We start from the raw sequence: 17,476 nt of genomic DNA on the forward strand, positions 1-17,476 counted from the left end.
GAGGAGTGAACCAGTGGATGGAAGGCCTCTCTCTCTCTCTCTGCCTCTCCTTCTTTCTGTGTAATTCTGACTTTCAAATAAATAAATAAATCTTTAAAAAAATTACAAGTACTTCAAGAAAAAAAATAGATAAATTTCCCCATGCCCTGGGCGTCAAGAAAGACTATATCTCAAAATCCTGAAACAGTTAAAAGTGTTTTAATTTTGATTTTTTTGCTCTGCACAAAACATCATAAGCACAGTCAAAAGACAAAGAGGAAGAAAATATCTGCAGAATATGATATTGAAGAGTTAATATCTTTATAAAGAACTTAAAAATTGAGAGAATGACTAGACAGATCAGTAGGGTATCAAGAAGCTGAACAATGTTGGAGACCAATCGTACTTAAAAGACATATATAGAAAACTCAACTCAACGAAGTAGAATACACATTTTTCTCAAGGGCGTGAGGAACATTCTCCAGAATATACCATATGTTAGACCACAAAATAAATCTGAATAAGTTAACAAGATTGAAATCTTACAGTGAATCTTTTATAATCACAATAGAATGGAACTACAAATTATTAGCAGTAGGAAGACACACAGATTTGTGGAAATTAAATGACATTCGGAAACCTCCAGTGAGTCAGAGAAGAAATCACACGAGAAATTGGAGAACATTTTTTTTTCCAGAGCACTTATCTATCAAGAGAAATTATTCCTCAGCCCACATGTCTCATGTTTCTTAGTTTTGGAACACAGGTCAGTGACAAACTTCTACAGAGTTCAATCCAAAGACATTCTTTACATCTCCAAATCATTTTGCATTCTGAAAAACACCAGGGTTCTTCATCTGAAAATCTTTCACGGAATCATAATTTCTGTAGAAGGCTGCATATGCCCTCTTTCTTGGTTCAGCTACAGCAAACTTTTTTTTTTTTTTAAGATTTATTTATTTATTTGAAAGTCAGAGTTACACAGAGAGAAGGAGAGGCAGAGAGAGAGAGAGAGAGAGAGAGAGAAAGTCATCTGTCCAGTGGTTCAATCCCCAACTGGCTGCAACAGCCAGAGCTGTGCCAATCCGAAGGCAGGAGCCAGGAGCTTCCTCCGGGTCTCCCATGTAGGTGCAGGGGCCCAAGGACTTGCGCCATCTTGTACTGCTTTCCCAGGCCATAGCAGAGAGCTGGATTGGAAGAGGAGCAGCCAGGACTAGAACTGGTGCCCATATGGGATGCCAGCACTTCAGGCCAGGGCATTAACCCACTGCGCCACAGTGCCGGCCCCTCACAGCAAACTTCTATAGAGCTGAACCCCAAAAGGAGACAGCAAACACTGCAACAATGTGAAGTTGCAGGTGCTTCACCAGAAAGCCCTGCATCCTGAGGTTTTGCCAAAGCACTGGGAGCCGCTGTAGTTGCTGTCCCGTCTACCACTGTCCTTCCCAGTGGCTAGAGAGATGGATGGCCTGATTAGAAAATACCTTGAACCAAATAATAAGAAATCACAGCATACCAAAACCTGTGGGGTGTAGCTCGAAGAGGTGTGTTTACAGCTGTAAATACCTGAAAAAGAAGAAGGTCTCAAATCAACAACCTAACTTTACACATTGGGGAACTAGAAAAAGAAGAAACTAAACCTGAACCCAGCAGAAGGAGGTGATGTGAATGTTTAAACAAAATGGAGAACAAAAACACAACAGAGAAAATCAGTGAAATTAACAATTTTTGACAAAATCAACAAAATTGACAAGCCTTTAGCTAGATTGATGAAAGGAAAAAGAAAAGAACACTCAAGTCACCAAAATCAGAAATGAAAGGGGAACAGCGCGTCAGCATCATAGCAATGGAAGGAGTGAGAATGCCGTCAACAGTTGTACTTCAACAATTTAGGTAACCTGCGTGGAACAGATGAATTCCTAGAGACACACAAACTATGAGGACTTCAACTTTCATGAAGAAATAGAAAATTCAAAATGAGCTGGTAAGGAGATTGATTGAATCAATAATCAAAAACCTCCCAACAAAGGCCAGAACCAGCTGGCTTTTGTCTTATTCAGAGTTACCCAGAGAAAGAGAACCAATGGGAAGAATAAATATATAGAGAGAGTTTTAATACAAGCCTTTAGCTCATGTGAGTGGAGGTTCAGAAGTTCAAGTTGGGACATCCAAGTCCCAAGCCCTGAGAATCAGAGGAGCCAGTGGCGTAAATCTCAGTCTGAGGGTGGGAGAGGATCTGTGTCCCAGAGTCAGCCAACAGGAGGCCCCGTGAATCCTCCCTGTAGTTTCAGTCCCTCTGTGGGTCGGATGACACCCAGGAGCATTGAGAGGGGCACTCTGCCTGACCAAGTCCACCAATTCAAATGCGAAACTCATCTAAGAACACCCTTCCAGACACATCCAGAAAAATCTCCAAAGTTCAGCCAAATATCTGGACGTTCTACAACCCAATCAATTCGATACCATCACTGCCTCACTGGTGGTTTCTACCCAACATTTAAAAAAGAATTAGAGACCAATCTTTGTGGCCATTTGAGGGATGAACCCGTGGATGGAGGGTCTCTGTCTCTCCTTTCCTCTCACGCTCCAGGGAGAAAATAAAACAGAGTGCGCATAGGATAAAGCAAATGGAGCCAATGCCAACAATCAGTGAACTTGAGTCAAAGGCATATGGTAGTCTTGTTCTATTCTTGCAATTTTTCTGCATGAAACAAGAAGTAAAAACCCAAAACCAAATGGCAGCCATATGATACTAAGCCATCTTGGTGTAATTAATCACCACCAGTGGTGTAAGTAACGGGACTAACGTGCAAATCTGTGGCACAGTGTGGCCTCGGCTGGCAGAGTTCAGGGCTGTATGAGTGTTTTCTCTGCTAAGAAATGAGTGGGGACTGACTTCATTAGTTACTCATCCATATTTTCCTGTTGGTCTTTGATATATCAACAATTTGTTAACACTGAAAAATCCTCCAAATGTGGGAGAAACCACTGGACGGATTCTACTGACGTGATTTTTGTGACGTAAATACATGTTGTGAGATCAAAGGACAACAAACATTTGAGTTGTGGCTTGTGTTCCAATCCATGGCTCTCCTTTGAGTGATAGATATGCAAGTCCAACTTGCTGTAGTCATCACATACTTGGTGAGTGCCTACAACGTCCCAACCGCTGTTACTGGTTTTGGGGATGTAACAGAAAACAAAACAGACAAGAAACTTTTCCATTTTCTAGCCTCCATTTTGGTGTCTAAAAACAAGCAAGGAAACAGAAATATGAAATGAAGAAAAGGGGGGTCATCTATTGGCTCATATAACTGGTATATTAGTCAGCCATTTCTGCGTAAGAAATAACCACATCTCTCTCAGTGACACGGGACAGCAAGCATTTATTTAGCTCACGCATCTGGGACGGCTGGACCAGCTCTGCTGATCTCAGCAGAGCTTGCTCATGCATCAGCAGATTAAGCTCCCGAGGCTGTGATGCAGAGCCGTGTGTCTGCTCCGTGTGTTTCTTATCTCCCTGAGACCAGCAGGTAAGCTGAGGCATGTTCTTCTCCTGGTCTTGGCAAAGGCCCATCCACGTCCTTGTTTGTGTCATATCTACTCATATCCCATTCGCAGTCATCTGGCCAAGACCCATGCCAGGGAGTGGGGAAATATACTCTCTTCTTTGGAAGTGGGGAAGACTGAAAGGCTTATGGCAAACACAGAGGCAAAATTTGGGGCCAATCACGCAATCTGCCAGCACTGGGACATTTACAGCTTCAGGTTGGGTGCACTTACCTCTTTCTTTCTCTCTCCCGGTATTTGTCTGTAGGGTGTGTGTGTGTGTGTGTGTGTGTGAGTGTGTGTTTTATTGCTTTGACTGTTTTCTCTTGTGGCTCTCAGGATCCAAGCATCAAATGATAAAAAAAAAAAAAAAAAAAGTATGACACTGATTCTCTTGGCTTCTACCTAGTACATCTCAGAGGATATTTTTTTGTCCCTGCCTGGGTTAAGTGTCTGACTGATTCGGGGACTGGAGTGCCCTAATTGCCAAGCCCTGGGCCACCACGTGTCTACCTCTGCCCTGGGTACTATGGTTGGCAGGTTTACTAGAATGACATAGGTGGTGAGAGTTTATGCTTTCCCACAGAAAAAACTGCCAAGTAGACAAAACTTGATGACTGTCATCCCGTAGATTGGAACTTGTTCATGTAAAACAGTATTTTCTAAATAAGGAAGTTAGGTAGTCCAACTGTTTTCTGGTATTTTGGGGCAATGTGACCTGGAAGAAGATTTCATATTGCTCATTTAGAACAAGATCAGATTCCCAGCATCAATCAGTTTCAGATAGTGTTGATTTCTTCAAACCTTGTATTCATTAGGCTCTTCAAAGAGCAAAATAGGAAACAGAAAAAAATGATGGAAACTATCCATTTTGGATCTGGTGGCAAGGACTCTCTTTAAGCCTAGTGTGCACTGTCAGTTGCTTACCCAGAACCGTGAGCTTAAGCCTGAGTTCTCCCATGGGAACTCAGCCAAGCTGACCATGGAGGACTCATATGAATGGCTTAGGCATAGGCCATTATTTAGTATTGGATAAGAAGACGGGAAAGAGTTTCTGAACAAAGCAGCTTAGCTCCTAAAAAGAGACACAAGCCTCTGGACACTGGTGTTTGAGGATGTGCTGTTGTAAGTGTCTTGTGATTATGAGAAGACCTAACTCACAGACCAGTGAGGAAGGAGGAAGATGGAAAGACCCTGGGTTGATGACCACAGTGGTGAGCCACTGAATTAATCAACTCTGGAACTGATCTTCTACTGGGCTTTTGTTACGTAAGAAAATAAATTCCCTTAGAGTTGAGACCATCTGTAGTTGGGTCTTCATTGCTAACTGTTGAAGACATTCTGGTCGAAACAAGAGAGCTGCTTGTAGTTGTCTGGGGCCTCTTTCTTGGTTGTATTTGAATATTTAATGGATGAGTTTGGGCACTACCATTCTTATACTTACCCCTCACTCTGAAAGTAGATGCTGATAGATCATGAGGATGTGTTCCTTACTTGGACATGCATAGAGCCACGTGGAGTCCTATGCACACGAATAACTCTGACGCCTTATCTGTTCTACTACTTAGTTTTCCAAAAACATCTTGTTCTGTCATGTACTTTAAAAAAATGATTTCACCTGTGTCTGTTTTATAACCACCCCCCCCCCCGCCCCCTCTCCTCCCAATTGGAGAAAAGTTGCCTGGGAGAAAAGTAGTCAACCTATTTAGAAATTCTCTCTGTCTCTGTCTCCTCCTCCTTTAGGGAGAAGAGTAATGAAGGATGATTGTTCTTCATCCCCATCCCTCAGCAATCCTGCAGTTGAGGGAGGAGTGTAAGTTTTGGTGGGGTGAAATAATCTTGCAGAGAAAAGTGAGAGAGTTGCTGACTTACACCCTTTCCTACTGTTGTGCTTTCGTTTTCTTCATATACCTAGCTTTCAGCATCTTGCAGTTCTGAATACTTGAGCAATTTTCTTATTTATGGGACTGCGCTACCGAAGTCACATGCTTTCTCATTGCTGTCTGTGTTGATGCTAATGGGTTCTGGCTGTCGGCATCCTCTCCAGAGGGCTGTTCACTTTAGCCTTACCATATGCAAGCCTCTGAGAACCCAAGAGAGCCGCTCACGTCCATTTCTCCTTGGGAGAACCAAATGTGTTGGGTTTTCACTCATGCCTTATTGCCCGTCTCAGCTGCACCCTTCAGCTTTAACAGCTAATTTAAACTTTTTTCTTTTCCTCAAGCCTTGTCTGTTTCAATATTGATGAAATCTTAATAAAGGGGAAGCCCCTGCTGGAGCACTACATCGACTTACTCATTGTTTTCAGATGACACATGTTTCCTATTTAACATCAAGAAAGTGAATTTCTTTTATTTCAAAAAACAGGCAGTTACCTTCTTTGTGGGCTCTTGGCAAGAAGGAATTTTATGCTCCACTGATGAGTTAATTTCTGAGCCAGGAGTAGACAGTGCCCTCGAAAGGGAGGCAGGAAGGTCAACAGCGGAGGTGGGAGGCGATCTTGTTGTGGTGTGCACAGCTTTGCTTGGCTAAGCTTAGAGCAGTGCCTCTCCATTCAACCCTCTACGGGTAAGAAAGAGGAGGAGATGATTGAGGAGGGGGATGTTTAGGGTTCATTTCTCTGACTCTTTTTTAAAAAAGATTTATTTACTTAATGGAAAGGCAGAGCTGAGAGAGAGAGAGAGAGAGAGAGAGAGAGAGAGAGAGAGAGAGAGAGAGAGAGAGTCAGCCTTCCAGTCTCTGGTTCACTACCCAAATGATAGCAACAGCTGAGGCTGTTTCAGGCCAAAGCCAGGAGGAGCTCGGGACTCCATCTGGGTCTCCCACATGGATGGCAGGGGCCCAGTACTTGGGCCGTCTTCCACTGCTTTCCCATACGCATTGAGCAAGGAGCTGGAACTCCAGCTAGTGTGCCACTAAGGGGTGCCAGCATTGCAAGCAGTGGCAGCTCAATCTACTGCATCACAATGTGGGCCCTAATCTCTCTGTCTCTTTTTAAAGATTTATTTATTATTTATTTGAAAGGTAGAGTTACAGAGAAGGAGGAGAGTCGGAGATATCTTCCATCTGCTGGTTCACTCCTCAAATGGCTGCAATTCTAGGACTGAGCCAGTTGCTTCTTCTGGGTCCCTCACATGGGTGCAGGGGTGCAAGCACTTGGGCAGTCCTCAGCTGCTTTTCTAGGTGCATTAGCAGGGAGCCGGATCATAAGTGGAGCAGCCGGGACTTGGACTGGCGCTCATATGGGATGCCAGTGCCGCAGGCGGAGGATTAACCAAGTGAGTCATATTTTTTTAATATAAAACTTTTGTTTAATAAATATAAATTTTGAAAGTACAACTTTTGGATTATAGTGGTTCTTCCCCCCATAACCACACTCCCACCCGCAAACCATCCCATCTCCTACTCCCTCTCCCATCTCATTCTTCGTTAAGATTCATTTTTAATTATCTTTATATACAGAAGATCAATTCTACACTGAGTAAAGATTTCAACAGTTTGCACCCACACAGGCACACAAGTATAAAGTACTGTTTGAAGACTAGTTTTATTGTTAATTCTCATAGAACAACACATGAAGGACAGAGGTCCTACATGGGGAGCAAGTGCACAGTGACTCCTGTTGTTGATTTAATAATAGACACTCTTATTTATGATGTCAGTGATCACCTGAGGCTCTTGTCATGAGCTGCCAAGGTTGACACATGCATCTCCTATCAGAATGGCTGAGTGTGAGTCCTGGGTACTCCATTTCTGATCCAGCTTCTTACTACCGTGAACCCTGGGAGGCCGTGGGTGATTGCTCAAGTAGATCAGTTCCTGCATATTCCTGGGATACCAGGGTGGAGTTCTGGGCTTCTGGCTTTAGCCCTGCCCAGCCCTGGCTGTTGAAGGAATTTAGGGAGTGAATCAGCAAATGGAAGATCTCCTTTTGTCTGTCTGACTTTCAAATAAACTAAGAATAGATAAATTAAAAAGAGCTCCAGGGACCGGTGCTGTGGTATAGTAGGGTAAAGCCGTTGCCTGCAGTGCTGGCATCCCATATGGGCACCAGTTGGAGTCCCAGCTGCTCCACTTCCAGTCCAGCTCTCTGCTATGGCCTGGGAAAGCAATGGAAGATGGCCCAAGTCCTTGGGCCTCTGCACCCTTATAGGAGATCCAGAAGAAGCTCCTGGCTTCAAATCGGCTCATCTCCAGTTGTTGTGGCCATCTGGTGAGAGAACCAGCAGATGGAAGACTTCTCTCTCTTTCTCCCTCTCTGCCTGTGCCTCTCTGTAATCTGTCTTTCAAATAAAATAAATATATCTTTTAAAAGAGAGCTCCATAACTGCCATTTAAAAAAAAAGAACAAAGCAAAATTAAAAACATGAGCCTATGCACATTTTTAAGTTGGCATCTCAAACATTTCCCCATAAGGTCAGTCTTTGCAAAGATGTAATTTTTTGTGAGTTTCAATGGACACCTGCCGTGGCTTCCCTTAAGAGACCCTTCCCAGGGTAGGACCACCCTCAGCCCTGTAGGAATAGTATGTGTCTTCTAGGTCAGCTCTGGAGTTTTTCTTCTGTCTGGTTCCACATACTTGTTGGCTCAAAAGAATGCTTTGTTCCCAGGGGTCCCCAGTGTTCTCCATTCTAGATTGGGAATAATAGTATCCACTTTAGAACACTGTGAGGATTTAGTAAATAGCACCTGGAGAACACGTGGTAGGCACTGAACTCTAAGCAGCTGCTGAGTCTCTACCTCATGCTGTCTCTCATATTCCTTGGTCTCCATGGGCTTTTGCTCATCATTACAGATTCTTGTAAGGTTATCCACCACCAATCTTTCGCAATGAAAGCAGCTCCTGTTCTCTATACACCCGTACTCTTTACTTCTATGGCTGGAGTGTTTCATGATCCGCCTCTGAGCTCCATTCTGGTTTCATCCCTTGTCTTCCCCTCCCCAGTCTCCCTGGCTCCAGCTATGGAAGACCACCTTCACCGACACACACAGGCAGACCCTATGCTTTCAACAAGGTGACCTTGGAAACGAGTAGTGCACCAAGTGTGGGATCCTGTGCTGGAAGTGCAAAGGTGAGAAAGGTCCGAGTAAGTCCCAGATCGCCAGGACTTGGCATTCTAGTTTGGAAGAGTCGCCTGTATAGAAACGACGATAAGCCTCAGACGCTTGGGAGGCACCCAGGTGGCGTCAGACGCCGAAGGGAAGTTATCCAAAAGAAGGTGTCATGCTTGCATCTACCACGCTCCTTTGGACTCCGCTTCTTTGCTCAAACTGTTCCTTTCATTTGGAATGCTCATTCGTTTTCCGGAGCCAGCTCCGATCCTCACTTCATGTGGGACATACGCTGTAGCTTCTAGCGCTGCCATGGCTCGCTCTCTTCACCTTAGCTTAGTCGTGAGACTTGTGGTCCTCTCGGAGGTGGAAACTCTGGCTCAGCAGGGACTTTGCTCGCAGTAGGTTCTCCTCGAATTATTTTAAAATTAGTGGTAGGCATCCCTTACCACCTAACTCCTACCCATCCGGTCCAGTGTTTCCTAGGGAGCTGATGAGAGAAAAATCAACCTCAGTTACTTGCTACCAGGAATGTTGGAGAGAGAGAGATGTTGGTACAGCCATTTGTGGAGGCTCAGCTGGAGAGGAGCAGGAGGGAAAGAGGACTCTGCTCTCCAGGTCCCTGCCTTAGGCCAGAGAGAGAGAGCTGCCTTTTGCAAGGTTAGGGACCCCTCTGCTTTAAGTATCTTCATAGTTCCTGTTTTCTCTCTGCCAGCGACCAGGTCCTTGCCGTTGTGGGGTTGGATCTCCCTATCAGCCTCAGAGTCTCTCTTTCTGTCTCTTTCCTCATCCCTTCCAAAAGTGTCATTCTGTTCTACTGCCAGAGCAGTTTTCCAAAGAAGCATATTGGGTAACGTCCCTCCATCACCTGAACCCCTCCAGGGACTCTTGGATCTAAGCAGGATGGAGATTACTGTGTGGCCGCGACTGCTTCTCTAGGGCTATTGCCTGCCACTCCCTCGGGTGCACTTCGGCGCCGTTGTACTGGGTTACTTGGAGTCCTCGTGCCCTTGGGGACCCTGTGCCCTACTTGGATGGCTCCTTCCCTGCTTCTTCTGTTTGGCTGAGGACTGACTTTCCTCAAAATCAGCTCCAAAGGTAGCTTAGAATTGCTCTGAGAGAAGTGACTTCATGAAGGTGCCATATTTCTATAAAGGAAAAGATCTTCATAACTTGGAAAAAAAAAGTTCCTGCTGGAGGCAGGTGTTTGGTGCAGTGGTTAGGGCAGCCGCATCCCATATCAGAGTTCCTGGGTTGGAGTCCCGGCTCTGCTTCTCATTCCAGCTTCCTGCTAATGTGAATCCTGGAAGGCAGCAGGTGATAACTCAAGTACTTGGGCTCCTGCCACCCACAGAGGAGACTCAGATTGAGTTCTGGATTCCTGATTCAGCTTGACCCAGCTCTGGCTATTGCAGGTATTTGGGGGGTGAACCAATGGATGGTTCTCTCTGCTTTTAAACAAACAAAAAAATAGAATGGGGCTTCCGTTAAAAAAAAAGATTTGTTCTACAGTCATCCCTGAGAGGATCATTTATTTCAAGCCAGAGTAAAGACTAGCCTCTCAATCCCAGGTTAAATTGGGTGCCACTTAGGGTTTCTGTGGCAAGTGGTGTATAATCACACTGAGGTAAAACTTGGTAGACACTTCTGTCTTCTTCTATGGTCCATGAGCCATTGAAGGGTGAGGTTGTGTAATGCTAACCTCCATACCCTTAGTGCCCAGAGAAATGCCAGGGACTTGAGAGTGGTGCACAAGGACAAGGGACCACAGACTGAGTCACTGAACCCTGTGAAAAAACAGTACGGCTAAAACATGAGCGGAGCGCTCCTGCACGGGTCCTCTGTCATCTTTCTCGCCTTATTGACAAGTTCCCTCTGCATGTTGAATGCTCCCCTATGCCACTGCAGAAAGACTATGAGAATGAAGGCAGAATATCAGTGTTCAGTTGCAAGTAATCAAAACCCCTAATCCCACGGGCTTGAAAGATGAGTCATTTATTATTTTATATTACAGAAGTTTCAGGAGAAGGACAGTTTCACGTTGGTTAATTCAAGTGGCTCAATAGGGTCACCAGAGATCCAGTTCCAAGCACATTTCATCTGGGCGGCCTCCCTCTCCCAGCAATGGTAGAGTGGCTGTCATAGTTTCATACAGGGACAGCAATGAGTAGGGCCAGAAAGCTCATAGACTAAGTAACATTCCCTCCTCGGACCAGGGCCAGCCATTCCTCATGGCAGCGTGGATACCGCAACAAAAACTTGGCTTCGTTGGCAAAGGAGAAAGAACATAGATCCGCAGAGAGGACTTCCCATTACGGTTTCCCATGCACAGTGAGAAATTCGCTTACAGCAGAGAGAGGCTGGATGTAAAGCTGCCCTCATTCAGATATTGTTGACAGCTTGTACCTCTCAGAGTGAAGAAAAATACCTGGAGGAAACTGAAACTGATGGTGAACATGCAGGGCAAAAACCCCCAATGGTTCTCCCTGGAAGGAAGGTTTTTAATCTTACAAACCTAGTTGGTTTTATTTTTTAGCTTCCAAAGTCCATAAAAATGCTTCCACACGAAATTAACTTCCAAGTCCATAAAAATGTGCTTTATCCTCTGCACCACGACATTTATAGTATCCTCTTTTGGTCCTGGCAAAGGAAACAGAAAGAAAGGTGTGAAGACCTCCTAGTCTTTGAAGACGAGTAATGATGAGGTGGGATATCGGTCCTAGTGCTCCGAAATCACTGCGCGTGCTCTCGGGCACTGTAACTAGCAGAGGAGCTCACGTGCACTGGGACTTAGCACTTGAGCCGTAAGTCCATGGTTACCTTAGTTTTTAGTAAAGATTCTTTGGAAATACTTGCACGTGTGCATGCACATGAATTTGTAGATAGAACGACAGATAAGGCTCCATTTATCTACACTCATCTGTAGAAGTATTTAAGGTGGTACAGCATACAGAAGTGAGGAAGTCATCCCCAGGCTCTTAGGAACACTTATACACACATAAAATGTCACCTATTAGGACGGAGGTTAGGCAGGCTCAAGAATTTTAAAAGAAAGGTGAAACGTCAGTTCCTGTTTGTTAATGTCTTTCTTTAATTACAGACTCTGCGTACAGTGGTGAGAAATCAGTTAAAAACTAGTAAATGTTAGTGGTTTTTAGACAGCCTGCTAATTTATCTCAGCTCTATAAAAATTAACATGCTTTGTCTTTCCGTGGTAAATGGCAAGAAAGAAACAAGTAGGATTTTAAAAGAAAATGAATACTACCCCACAGCACAATGGATTATGTTTTGGAAAAGTATCTCTTATATAATCCATTGGAAAGTTATGCTCATGGGGAGAAATATTTGTTACCCTGGTTCTGTGTTTTATAAAACTCTGTGCTATCTTTGGTTTCTTCTTAACTAAAGATAGAATCGAGCAACTAGCTGTTGATTACACATGGATTCACGCTGGCGGCACCCAATCTGCTGATATTTATGCTAGGAACAGAAAGATACGAAAAAAGAATTAAGTCCATGGACTCCAACAAAATGTTGAATATGTGTTTTTATAAAAAGATTAGAGAAAAACGGAACCGATTAACAGATTATCAAGAAATATCAATAAACTTTGAAGGTTTGTAGGAGGCAGGTCTAAAAGCATTCTGAAAAAGTCATACTGTCTTCATTCTTTCCCGTGGACTCTGGAACAGCAGGCAGAAAGAAGAGCCTTTCCAAAACGAATTCCAGAGAACCCTACTGTAGCCACAGTGCAGTAACAGAGAGCAGAGGAGAGGAAAATGTTGGTGCTTTCCTCTGAGAGATGGAAAAGGGCTACGAAGACAGGAAAGGGCTACACCAAGGGCCGTGGACATGTTCCTCAGAATGATCCTCTCTTCCACTGCTCACAAAGAAGTCAGTAGAGAGGAACCAAAGTGAAGAAGGTAACTGCCCTTTGGACCATTAAATAAACTGATCTTGGTTGCTCTGGAAAAACAAAATCAAAAAACAAGCACTTTGTGGTATGCTGATTAAGATTGCAGTGCCACTGATTCTCTTTAAGAACTTTTGTAGGAGTGGTTGCCGTCGAAATGGGCAAGTTCATGAAACCCGGGAAAGTGGTGCTGGTCCTGGCCGGACGCTACTCGGGACGCAAAGCCGTCATCATGAAGAACATTGACGATGGCACCTCGGACCGCCCCTACAGCCATGATCTGGTGGCCGGAATTGACCGCTACCCCGGAAAGTGACAGCCGCCATGGGCAAGAAAAAAATCACCAAGCGGTCGAAGATCAAGTCTTTTGTGAAAGTTTATAACTACAATCACCTCATGCCCACCAGGTACTCTGTGGATATTCCCTTGGACAAAACCGTGGTCAACAAGGATGTCTTCAGGGACCCCGCTCTTAAACGCAAGGCCCAACGAGAGGCTAAGGTCAAGTTCGAAGAGAGGTACAAGACCGGCAAGAACAAGTGGTTCTTTCAGAAGCTGCGGTTTTAGATATGTTTTGGTTCCACTCATTAAAAACTTAAAAAAAAAAAAAAAGAACTTTTGTATAATAGAAAAGGAGTCTAAAATGTAGAAACCTTCTCTTAAAAGTGTGTGACTAGGGAAAGGAGTAATAATGGATTCAATCTGCGTGTGAAGAGTTTGCTGGGTAGTGATAGACAGCTTGGTCTTAAATTTGGTTGGATTACCTTATCTCTTACCTTGATAAGGGCAAAAGGAAGTGACAGATTTTACCTTTACTGACTTCAGCAGGAATTCTGGTTTTATGTTTCTATAATGCAATTGAGAAGCTTTGCATCATGAGTTAATTGGTCAGGACGAAAGATACAAGGTTCCATCTCCTATTTATGGTAGCAGTCAACTGCTCTTCGCCATCTGAATATATTCAGATTTGGAGCTATAAATAGAGATAAAACTCAGCCTGCTGCCTGGGGATTCAGGAACAGGTGACAATACAAGGTAGCACAGGCTCAGCTTGCTTCCTTTGTGTGACACCCTGAAGAAAACAAGTTTTTTAAAAGCTCAGGTTAAGGGCTATCAAGCTTTGATGTCTCTAAGACAAAAGTCAAGTATCTCCTAATTTTTAGTGGTAAATTACTAATTTATGTCAAAAACATAATCATAAGGAAAAAAAAATCAACATTACAAGAAATCAAAACACCAGGCCCTTGGAAGGTTTGGGGATTGATGGTGACATTCTCATTTCCTAAATGTCTGGCTCAGTGCTTCTCAGATATTAAAACACAAATTCTGCTTCAGTAGTTGAGGTGGGGCCTGAGAACCTGCAGTTCTAACAAGAGTGCCAAGTGATGCCAGTGCTGCTGGTCTGGGAACCGCACTTTGTGAAGTAGCAGGGGGCAGGGCCACACTGGCTGGAGAAACACCAGGCCCAGAAATCATCATGCAAACCTGCTGGAGAAGACTGTGTTGATGAGATGTGTGTGTTGACGAGACTCCTGAAGCCTGGGAACAAAGGAACCAGAAAGTTCTGGAGCAGAGATGCAGTCAATAGAATATTCAACTGGCGAGAAATGATAAAAGAAATCGCTATTTTGTAGCATAAGAAAAAAAGAAAAGAAAATGCAATCAAACTGAGACAATTTATTGAAATAATAATGCATATCAAATTGAGACAATTTATTGAAAGAGGGATATGTTAGACAATATAATCTTAGAGTAGACAGAAATTTTAAAAACACTGAAGGCCAATTTTACAACCAAAGTGCTGAGGTTCCATCACATTTGGATTTATTTTATTTATTTATTTTTGGAAGGCAGAGTTATATAAAGAGAGACATCCATTGACCTTCCATCCACTGGTTCATTCCTGAATTGCTGCAAGGACAGGGGGCTGAGCCAGGCTGAAGGCAGGAACTCCATCTAGGTCTCCCACATGGGTGGCAGCGACCTAAGCACTTGGGCGGTCTTCTGCTGCTTTCCCAGGCTCATTAGCATGGAGCTCCATTGAAAGTGGAGCAGCCGGGACTCGAACTGGCACTCATATGGGATGCCGGTATTGCAGGTGGCAGCTTAACCTGCTGTGCCACAATGCTGGCCCCAATTTTTGATCTTGACAGTGTGCCTTTTACTTTTGACATTTTGTGATGAAACACCCATACCTTTTTCCATATAGGTTGTCATTCGCATTAGGCAGGTTTTTCTCAAACTAGATTCCCTTAACTGATTTTTAAATGATTTGCCTTTATGTGAATGGATGAATACATTTAATCAGAGACTTCTGTTGTCTGCAGCACATCAGATGTGGAGCAATGTGCAATGGATATAATTCTGAGAGCATATATACACGTGGTATTTGTGCTCAGAGAGCTTACAGCTTCATAGGAGCTATGGGACACCTCAACACACAATTATAAGACAGCAGAACACAGCAGAGAGGAGGAATTCTTGGGAGACCCAACCAATCCACATTAGGAATTTTTCTCAAAGAAACTGAGGACTAAGACTTGAAGCACAAGAGAGTAAACCAGGCTTGGGGACAAGGTGGGGGAAGTTATATTGGATGCAGAGGGTACAAAGCCCCTGATGCTGAAGGAGAGAGTTTGCAGGTCTCAGGATGTAGAGTTGGCTTGTCCTGTTGGTGTGTGCTGTCAAGTGAGCAGGAGACAAGTGAGATGGCGTGGAGCCGGGTAGGGGAGGAACCGAGTCTGGAAAATCTCAGCGGAGAGTTTGGATTTTATCTTCTGAGCCATAGACATCCTGGGAGGGTTTCGAGAGTGGCAGTCCTGGTCAGATTCGGCCGTCAGAAAGGTGACAGTGGTGTTGGGGTTGCCTTTGGCACAGTGGTCTTTCCTGCCTGATATGTTTGTCTTTCTCCCAACAAAACTCCACACCTGAGTTTCTATCTGGCTTTGACTCTCTTTCTTCCCCTCCCCACTCCTTGTCTGTGTTCCTTTTTAGCTGCCACATAGTTCTAACACATTTCTTGCTTTTATTCCACAAGATTTGCAATCATATTTACTTCTAAAAGTGGAAGGATGAGGGTGGGTGCTTGCGGCAGTAATTGAAAGACCTCCTTTGGGTTCCTGTGTCTCACGTCGGAGTGCCTGGGATCCAGTCCTGGCTCCTCTGCTTCCCGCAAATGTGCACCCACAGAGGCAGCAGATGATACCTCAGTAACCTGAGTCCTCGCCAGCCATGTGGATGGAGTTCCTGGCTCCTGGCTTCAGCCTGGAGCAAACCAGTGGATGAGAGCTCACTCCCTAGTTCTTCCTCTGTCTCTCTGTCTTACAAAAACAATTTGACTATAGTTCATACCTTTGTACTGTGGAGGTCCCGAGTCTTTCCCTCAGCCTGACTCCAGAGAACGGTTGTCCCAGCCCCATCCCTGTCTAGCCGTCTGCTATGCAAACCCACATTCCACTCTGATTCCTCAGCCAGGGTCTAGCACCAGCTGTCATTCTTGCAAAATCCATTGTCCATTTGCAGTCTCATCTGGGTGCTTCCATCTTCCCCACATGCTTATCCCTCATGTGTGGGGGGAGGGGCTGGGGATCTTCCTTGCATCTTAAAGCTCCTGCTCCACCAAGACACCTGGTGTTAAGCTGCACGAGTCACTGTTCCTCCTCACTCCCGTTATCTGCCACGTCCCAGCTCCTCCTCCTCCATCAAAGATGCAGGCAGCAAGCTCACGGCTTCCCCTGCACCACTCCCCCACTTCTGTTAAAGGCGTGTGCATGATGGATCCCAGGCCTTGGCTTGGACTGTGCCCTTCTTCCTTCCAGCGGTCCCTCCCTCTCTCACTTCAACAACCCAGTGCCGTACACCCTGGACACTATCTTTGCCTCACACCACTGTTACTCCAACATTACTAAATTTCTCCCACGTGGATAACTGAAATTGCTATCCAAATTCTCACTCTCTGAATATAACTCTCATCTTTCTAGTTTGCTTGCAAAACTGCTTCTACCCCTGTCACACTCAAGGAGTGAAGGAACAGAGAAGTGTGCTTCCTACTGGGTGGTTGCTTGCCAAAGAGAGTGTGCCTGCTTCTTCCCTCAAACTCGCCAATCCTGGGGAGCAAGTCCACGCAGGTCACTCTCCAGAGGTTCCTTTCCGTGGTACCCTCACCCATTGCCCAAGTTCCTGGCTTAATCATCGTGACCTTACTGTTCAGCCTTTCATCATGTAGGGTTGGCTTTGAGGAAGGGCAGCTCCCCCAAACCTACCAGGGACTGCAGATAAGCAATAGAACATTTCCCCCAGATAGCTCTCATTAAAAAAAAAAAAAAAAACCACATTTATTTTACTTCTATGAGAAGCAATGTGAGAGAGAGAGAGAGAGAGAGAGAGAGAGCGAATTCATTTGCTGGTTTGCTTTCCAAATGCCTACAATGACAAGGTAGTGGGCCAGGCCAAAGCTGAAAGCTGGGAATTCAATCCAGGTCCCCCATGTGGGTGGCAGAGACCCAAGTACTTGAGCTGTAACACCCAAGCTGCATATTGTCAGGAAGCTGGAATCCGGAGCGGAGTAGGACTTGAACCCAGGTACTCTGATATGAATGTGGGTATCCCATGCAGCATCTTTTATTTATTTATTTATTTTTGACAGGCAGAGTGGACAGTGAGAGAGAGAGACAGAGAGAAAGGTCTTCCTTTGCCATTGGTTCACCCTCCAATGGCCGCCGCGGCCCGCGCGCTGCAGCCAGCGCACCACGCTGATCCGATGGCAGGAGCCAGGTTCTTATCCTAGTCTCCCATGGGTGCAGGGCCCAAGCACTTGGGCCATCCTCCACTGCACTTCTCTGGCCACAGCAGAAAGCTGGCCTGGAAGAGGGGCAACCGGGACAGAATCCGGCGCCCTGACCGGAACTAGAACCCGGTGTGCCAGCGCCGCAGGCGGAGGATTAGCCTATTGAGCCACAGCGTCGGCCCCCATGCAGCACCTTA

General features: G+C 45.0%; 2 pseudogenes; one reads left to right on the forward strand and one right to left on the reverse strand.

Annotated features, from left to right (window-relative positions):
• Positions 1 to 800: 800 nt before the first annotated feature.
• LOC149126538 (cytochrome c oxidase subunit 6C pseudogene) lies at positions 801 to 8,421 on the reverse strand (annotated as a pseudogene).
• A 4,210-nt stretch (positions 8,422 to 12,631) lies between these two features.
• LOC100358691 (large ribosomal subunit protein eL27 pseudogene) lies at positions 12,632 to 13,105 on the forward strand (annotated as a pseudogene).
• Positions 13,106 to 17,476: the final 4,371 nt, after the last annotated feature.

This window comes from Oryctolagus cuniculus, chromosome 5, assembly GCF_051225735.1.
Source record: "Oryctolagus cuniculus isolate XC-2025 breed Fujian yellow rabbit chromosome 5, ASM5122573v1, whole genome shotgun sequence".
Classification (NCBI taxonomy): Eukaryota; Metazoa; Chordata; class Mammalia; order Lagomorpha; family Leporidae; genus Oryctolagus; species Oryctolagus cuniculus.